We start from the raw sequence: 7,569 nt of genomic DNA on the forward strand, positions 1-7,569 counted from the left end.
CTGAAATCTACATTGGAATTGTGAAGTGTCTCATGAATTTGCCAGCCCCTAGAGTGGAACCAAATATGCTTTGATGTAAAGGCCAGTAAATGTGGGGGCTCCACTTTAGGAGCTGCTAAAGCCTCCTCTAGATCAGGTCTGAATAGTATAGAAAACTAAGGTATAAAGAGTGTGGTTTCTGCTCAGGTCAAGGGATTCACTGACCTGTTGTTACAAGTCCAAAGCAGTGTGAGCAGAGCCTCAACCTAAAATCCATTTAAGATTCCCAGATCTTTGCATGATGTTTGACAAGGATTGCCAATGCACATATGCCCAAATGTTGAAGGTATTAGACATTCTGTAGATGCAGTAATTGGGCTTCCCAGGAGGCTCAGTGGTAAAGAACCTGCCTGCCAATGCAGGAGGCTCAAGTTTGATCCCTGCATCACGAAAATCCTTTGGAGAAGGAAATGGCAACCCTCTCCAGTGTTCTTGCCTGGAAAATCTCATGGAAAGAGGTGCCTAGCAGGCTACAGTCTGTGGGGTCGCAAAGAGTCGGACATGACTTGACGACTGAGCATGCGCGCAGATGCAGTGATTGCCCAGAGTAGCTTTGCTATCAACCCACTGGTATGTCTTTACATTATTTATTTTGAGATTCAGGGGTGAAAGACAGGTGATGTAGAACTCTGGTTTTAATAATTACAACTTAAACTATCCAGTTATGTTCAGTTGTGCAAAGGGACATGAGGAAGTTACCCAAGATTACTGAAAAGTCTTTCCATTTAATGAGACAGTCTGATAATTTCCTAGTTTTGTATGTTTGATTCAATAAAAATCCTTCAAAATGGCCTGGAACCATCTGATGCAGAGTCTGAATTTCTCTACAATAAATCCCTCTGCCAAATGCAGGCGCTGCAGACTTACTACTGGCAGGAGTGAAGCAAATCGGTGGGTAGAACTATCCTGACGTGAGGGCATTTTCCTCTAGGAGTTCAGTCTTGATAAAAGTGTCAGTGCAGGAGTCACACTCCTTTGGAGGGTTACGGTATCACCTGACAGGACCTGCCAACCGCATCTGGGCAACAATGTTGGCATTATTTGAAGTGGCAGGCAAGATGCCTGCATTCTGATGTGTTTGGGTGAATGAGCCAGTCAGGGAGAGATTGGAGGATTGAGAAACAAGGATTCTTGTTTAAACTGAAGTCTTCATTTGGGAACCAAAAATCTTAGCAAATAATCTCTTGGACTTTGAGTCACATATTTCCCCTAAAAAGTATGCATTTTTTTCCCAGTGAAATTTGTTGGGGGTTATGTTATTGAGGAATGAACTGAGTTGACTATGTGGAACTGTTATTTCGTGGCATGCTGTGCTAGAAATCAGAAGACCTGCAAGAGATTTAAAAATTCCAACTCTTGTTGTAACTTTTTAAAAAGTTGTGATGTTATCAACATGAATCAAGTTTTAATTTCCTGTATAATGGATGGATGAGGCTGCCTGTTGAAATTCAAATTTCTTTCTTTGAATTCTCAGGCATGGTTTGGCAGTGCAAGAACTCTGTAAGATTAACAAATTCCATGAAAAGTAAATATATGGAAAAAAAGATCATCTCTACAGTTTCTAGCTTTTTATGTGAATTTCATAATGAAGATCCTTTCAACCAAGGAAGAGCAGATCATCTTAATGTGTATACAATGCAGGGAGGGTGGTTCTCCAAAGGAAAACTCTCACTGGAAGAAGTAGGGAAGGAGACCGGGCAGACAAATGGAAGATTACATGGTTCAGTGAAATCAGAATCTCTGAGGAAACAGGCATTTGGAGTTAGGTGGTAATGGACTAGGGAAGTAAGACTTGGGTAAGGAATAGGGAGATAAATCATAAAGACAGCCAGGGTGAAGTGAAGTTCTGGGCATCTTGAAAGCAGAACCTGTCTGTCAGGTGGGAAAGAAATAGATGACCCGGAGAAATTGGACTTGCTTTCATTTTTCCTTATGTTGCAAGTGTATTATAAATATTACTTTCAGCAAAACTGGTAAGGCCAAAATGATGCAGTTCTGGAAAACAATTTTTTTTGTAAATGTTTACCACATGCTTCGTGAATTTTTTACCACAAGCGATTTCATGAATTTTTACCTCCACCTCCTACTACTTCACACTCTTATACCATAGCAGGATACTCATTTATCACCCTTTGTCATAGCGAAGGTTATAGAGCTAGGAATGGAGGACCGACCAAACAAAGCCCTCCAGTGTAGATCCACTATTCTTGGTCTGCAGTATTCAGCTCCTTAACTCTCATCTCCAAGGAGCTTTGGAATTCCCAAGGGGCTTCCCGGTTGGCTCAGTGGTAGAGAATCCACCTGCCACTGCATGAGGGGCACGAGACATAGGTTTGATCCCTGGGTCAGGAAGAGTCCCTGGAGAAGGAAATAGCAAGCCACTCCAGTATTCTTGCCTGGGGAATTCCATGGAAAGGAGCCTGGAAGGCTACAGTCCATGGGGTGGAAAAGAACCAAGCACTACTGAGCAACTAATTACACACAGCTGGGCTGCTGCCTTTAGAATAAAAGCTTAGGGACTTCCCTGGCAGTCCAGTGGTTAAGAATCTGCCTTGAAATGCAGGGTAAAAGAGTTTTATACCTGGTTGGGGAATTAAGGCCCCACGGGCCGCAGAACAGCTATGTGTGTGCTGCAATGAGAGAGAAGCCCACGAGCCACAACAAAAGATCCTACATGATGCAACTAAGACCTGATCCAGCCAAAAATAAAGAAAGAAAATATTAAAATAAAAAAAAGAATAAAAGCCCAGATCAGGTGTGCCAGATTGAGAGCCCTGGGGAGAAGCGTGTCCAGTCTTTGGCTCACCGGCATTCCATGATAATTATATAACGACAGAAACACATAATTAAAGATATTCCAAAGTGCACCGATGTATACATATTTATTTCTTTAAGAAAATGTCCTAATATTTCAAAATTGAAAAGATTTGTAAAATTGTAGAAATAGCATTTTTTTTTCTCCTGAGGGTGTTATAGCACGCTAAATTGATTTAGCACGGGTCTCATTTTTGGAAGACTTAGTGCTGGTCTTATTTTTTAGAGCATTTAAGGTGCCCAAGTAGAGAGTGGCACCTGCATAGACCACAAACTTGGAAACCTGCTTTTGGGTTCATGAACTTAGGCCAAGGATCCATTTTTCTAGTACTGAGTTTTAAAGGTAGGAGTTGAATCATGACTAATGGTCATATTTACCTCCTAAAAACAAAATGCTGAAGAACAAGAATGGGATTGAGCAAGGAGACCTCTTCAAGTCAGAGCTTGCTGGTAGCCCCAGCTGGACCTGACAACAGCCTTACACACTGGTGTCCTTCAAAAGATTAAAGAATGAAGCTGTTGGAACTTTCCTCTCTTGAACAGTCTCATTTTTCAAAAAGATAAATCTGAAACAGCAGCTTACACCCAGTCCTTGGCATGAGGAAACTAGGGCAGAGTGAAACAAGGGCTGACCTTGGAGTCAGCCGACCCCTTTGCACTGGGCGATGCAGGGCGACATGCTCAAAGTAGCTGGATCTCAGTTTTCTCCTCAGAAAAGTGGAGACACTAAGACCCGCCTCACAAACTAAAATATAAGTAAGGAATCTGGGAGATCAGAAATGCTCTTCAAGTGCTAGTTTTCTTTGGCCATAACCAGACTAGTTTGAGAGTAGAAGCTCAGGGTGGTAGAGTGAAGTCAGTGCATTCAGATGTAGGAGAAGGATATGGCAAGATGAGGGAGCTCTGGGTGGGTGATTTTGATTTTATTAATAAAAGTCAAAATTAAGAGCAAAAGAGAAGTGGAAATGGGTGGAAGAAATAAAGTGTAAGTAAAGAGGGAAAGGTGGAAATTAGGTGCTCTGAAGATGGATGTATAGAATTTACAAGGGATTCAGTAGACTTCCCAGAGATGGTCAGTGTCCTTTGGAGGTTTGTGGTCCTGAAATGAAGGTGATGCCTGCTAGGCAACTGTATGGTTCTATAGCACTGCACAAGTGCGCATGTGCGGACACAGAACTAGTAGATGGTTGGGATTATCTGAGGCCAGACTTTTTGCAAGGCAAGTGTGGAAAAAAGAGAGAGGCAAGGCAATGCAAAGTATTTTCAAGGGAGTAATCAGAGTGGTAATTATGGAATTTAAGCTAAATAAGGAAAGAAGAAAAGATAGTAGGAGACTTTCCTGAAAATACAAGGGAGCAGTATGAATATTTCCACTTCTGGTATGAATTATGCTGCCTTTCCCCTTAGAAAGCCAATTTTGTTTTACAATAATCATCTGTTTATCTCCCTCACATTAGCAAACTAACTCCAGAAGTTCTTTAACACACTAATACAACATGAGCAAGAACAGTTTATTCTAAAATAAATGAGTACTGAAATATTACATCAACAAATGAAAGAAGAATAACCAAATGACCATATCACAAGATATGGTATCAGTTATCTATTGCTGTGTAACAAACCACCGCAAACTTTGTGGCATGAAACCATTTTGTTACACTCCTGGATTCTGAGGATCAGTAATCAGGGCAGAGCATAACAGAGACCATTTGTCTCTGCTCCACAATGTCTAGAGACTGACAGAGGAGACTCGAAGCCGGGGATGACTTCATGACTGAGGGACAGAATCATCTGAAGGTATCCTTACTCATTTGTTTAGCACCTGGTGCTGGCTATTGTCTGGACCTAAGCTGGACTGTCAGGTTGGAAATCGATGCATAGCTCTCCAGGTACTTTCTCCATGGGTAAATCTGAACTTTCTCATAGCATGGCTGAAAGATTCCAAAACTGAACATCCCAAGAGAAGAAAGTAAAAGTATGGAAATTTGATGATCCAGTTTGAAAAGTAATATAGTATCACTTCTGGCATACTCGATTTGTCCAGGCAATCAAAAGATCTTTCCAGGTTCAAGGAGAGATGATACAAACTCAATGGAAAAGGTGTCAAGTGTGTGGGATTGGACATAATGTTGTGACTTCTTAAAAAACATAACCTGTAATAGAAATTGAAAAATTGATCAAATTCAGCATCTCTTGCCATTTTAAAACTCTTAGATGGAAGAAAATAGAAAGAAGGATATATATCCAAAATAATTGAAAGAAGGATCGCAAATACATATCTCCACATCCATGTTCATAGAAGCATCATTCACAATAACAGGTAGAAGGGACCCACGTGTCTGCTAACAGATGAGTGAATAAACAAAATGTGGTACATACATACAATGGAATACTATTCAACTTTTCAAAGGAAACAAATTATGATACATGCTACAATGTGGATGAACGTTGAATTCATTATGCTCTGTGAACTAAGCCAGTCACAAAAAGAGAAATACTGTATGATTCTACTTACGTAAGTTAACTAGAGAAGTCAACCTCATAGAAACAGAAAGTACAATGATGGTTGGCAGGCCCTGAGGGAAAGGGGAAAATGAGGAGTAGTTACTTCATTTGTGCAGAGTTTCTGTTTTATAAGATGAGAGAGTTCTGGAGACTGGTTGCACAATGATGTGAGTATACTTAACACCACTGAACTGTACAATTAAAAGTGGTAAATAGTAAATTTTATGTACGTGTATTTTATCACAATTAAAAAAAAAAGAAATTGAAGGAGACTTTCTAGCTATGCTAAAGAACACTATAGGAGGGCTTGTCTGGTGGCTTAGTGGTAAAGAATCTGCCTGCCAATGCAGGAGACATGGGTTTGATCCCTGATTCAGAAAGATCCCACGTGCTGTGGAGCAACTAAGCCTGTACACCACAACTGTTGAGCCTGTGCTCCAGAGCTGGGGAATCGCACCTACTGAAGCCCATACGCCCCAGAGCCTGTGCTCCACACAAGAGAAGCTACCGCAATAAGTCCGCACACTGCAGCTACAGAGTAGCCCCTCTAGCTGCAACTGGAGAAAAGCCTGCGTAGCAATGAAGACCCAGTACAGCCAAAAATAAATAAATAAATAAATAAAATCAGTTATAAAAGGAATACTGTAGGAGATACTGCATATTGGTATGCTCTAGAATGAACGCACACATCGAAGATCAACAGCTGTTTCCCAGGCTCTCTCTTGTGGTGAGGGCTCCAGATGTAACTTGGTTTCCATTAAACAGAGGCACTTGTGTGAGGCTTTGACCTGGAACTGAGTCCTCTGTCGAGAAAGGCAGTGTGCAGAGCATCTGCTTTGTTGGGGTCCCCTGTGGCAGAGGTGGTGAGGTTATATAGTAGCAGCTTCTTATGAATTTGGCAAATGACTTCTTGATTCAGCAGGATTCAACATCACTGGTGGCAGCATTCTCAGTTTTGGTCAAGGCAGAGTGGTTATGGGGTCCAGGAGTTGCCTGGGTCCCTCTCCACCCACTTTAATGAAAAGCCTGGCAGCAAAATCATCATGTTCTGCATATAAAATGATTATAAACAGAATCAAAGTCACTGAGTTTTAAAAGGAAAAGTACTGGAACAAATGAAAGAGTTAAACAAGGGACCAAGATTGAAGACAACTATATTTAAAAAAAAAAAAAACTTTTTCTTTTACTCAGCAATAGTCAAGTAGAAATGTAATTTTAAAGTTCAATTCCAAATAACAATAAAAGTTGACAAGAACCAGGAACAGCCATACAAGAACTGAGCCAGAACTATTCGGCACACAGGTTCCACTTCAGTTCTTTTCTTCTCTGTTTCACCTTCAGAATACGTTCCACATTCTCCTAACTAAAATTAATGAACAACTAAAAGGAATATTATAACAGATTACTTCATGAGGATTGTCTCCTCTGAAATCTCAGTCGTAAGAAAACCTATTTCTTCCTGTTCAGCTGAGCAAATCAAAATTCAGTTCTTCATTAGTTGTTATTATTGTTTTCCATCCCTAGGTTTTACTGTTTTAACTTCTACATTAGAGTTAAGAAAACAAAAACTATACACACTGTAAATCAAGGCAAACTTTTTTGTTTTTACACAAAGGAGGTTAAGCGGAAAACAGTTCTGAAGCAGCAGTTCTTCTGCCTCAGGGAGAGAAAGTTTTAATATAACCCTTATGAAACTTTTTTCCTGGCTTTGTCTTCATAAATCATGCATGTATAAGTAATTTTCAAAGATTTAGGGAAATCAACTGTTGCACAAGGGTTGACGGGATATGTTATTTTGTTTTTGTATTTTTTTCTTTCTCTTTCTTTTTTCAGAGTTGCTAGTAGTCTATTGGCCAAAAAATGAAGAGATTTTTCTCTTTATTTCTTCTCTGTCAGAAGCTGTCAAGGGAGAATAGATGTGAGGAAGTTTGGATGCTTTAGCTGTATTTTTCATAAGTAAACTCTGCTTAAGGAACATGATCAAAATTAGGGTAAACTGCAAGCTCTTAGAGCTTCAGAGCTATATCAATTTCTGTGCATATTACAAGAATGTAGTCAGTTTGGAAAATTATCGATGTATTCCTGAAATCAATTAATTTCAACAGCTTATATGGATGCATCAGAATTTAAAATATCAGTTGATGTCCTGTAAAATAGTTTCCTATACAAATGCATCAGTTGGGTCTACTGGGAAGCAGAAACTCTTAACTG

This window comes from Giraffa tippelskirchi, chromosome 4 (assembly GCF_054371585.1).
Source record: "Giraffa tippelskirchi isolate mGirTip1 chromosome 4, T2T-mGirTip1v1.2.pri, whole genome shotgun sequence".
NCBI classification, from domain to species: Eukaryota; Metazoa; Chordata; class Mammalia; order Artiodactyla; family Giraffidae; genus Giraffa; species Giraffa tippelskirchi.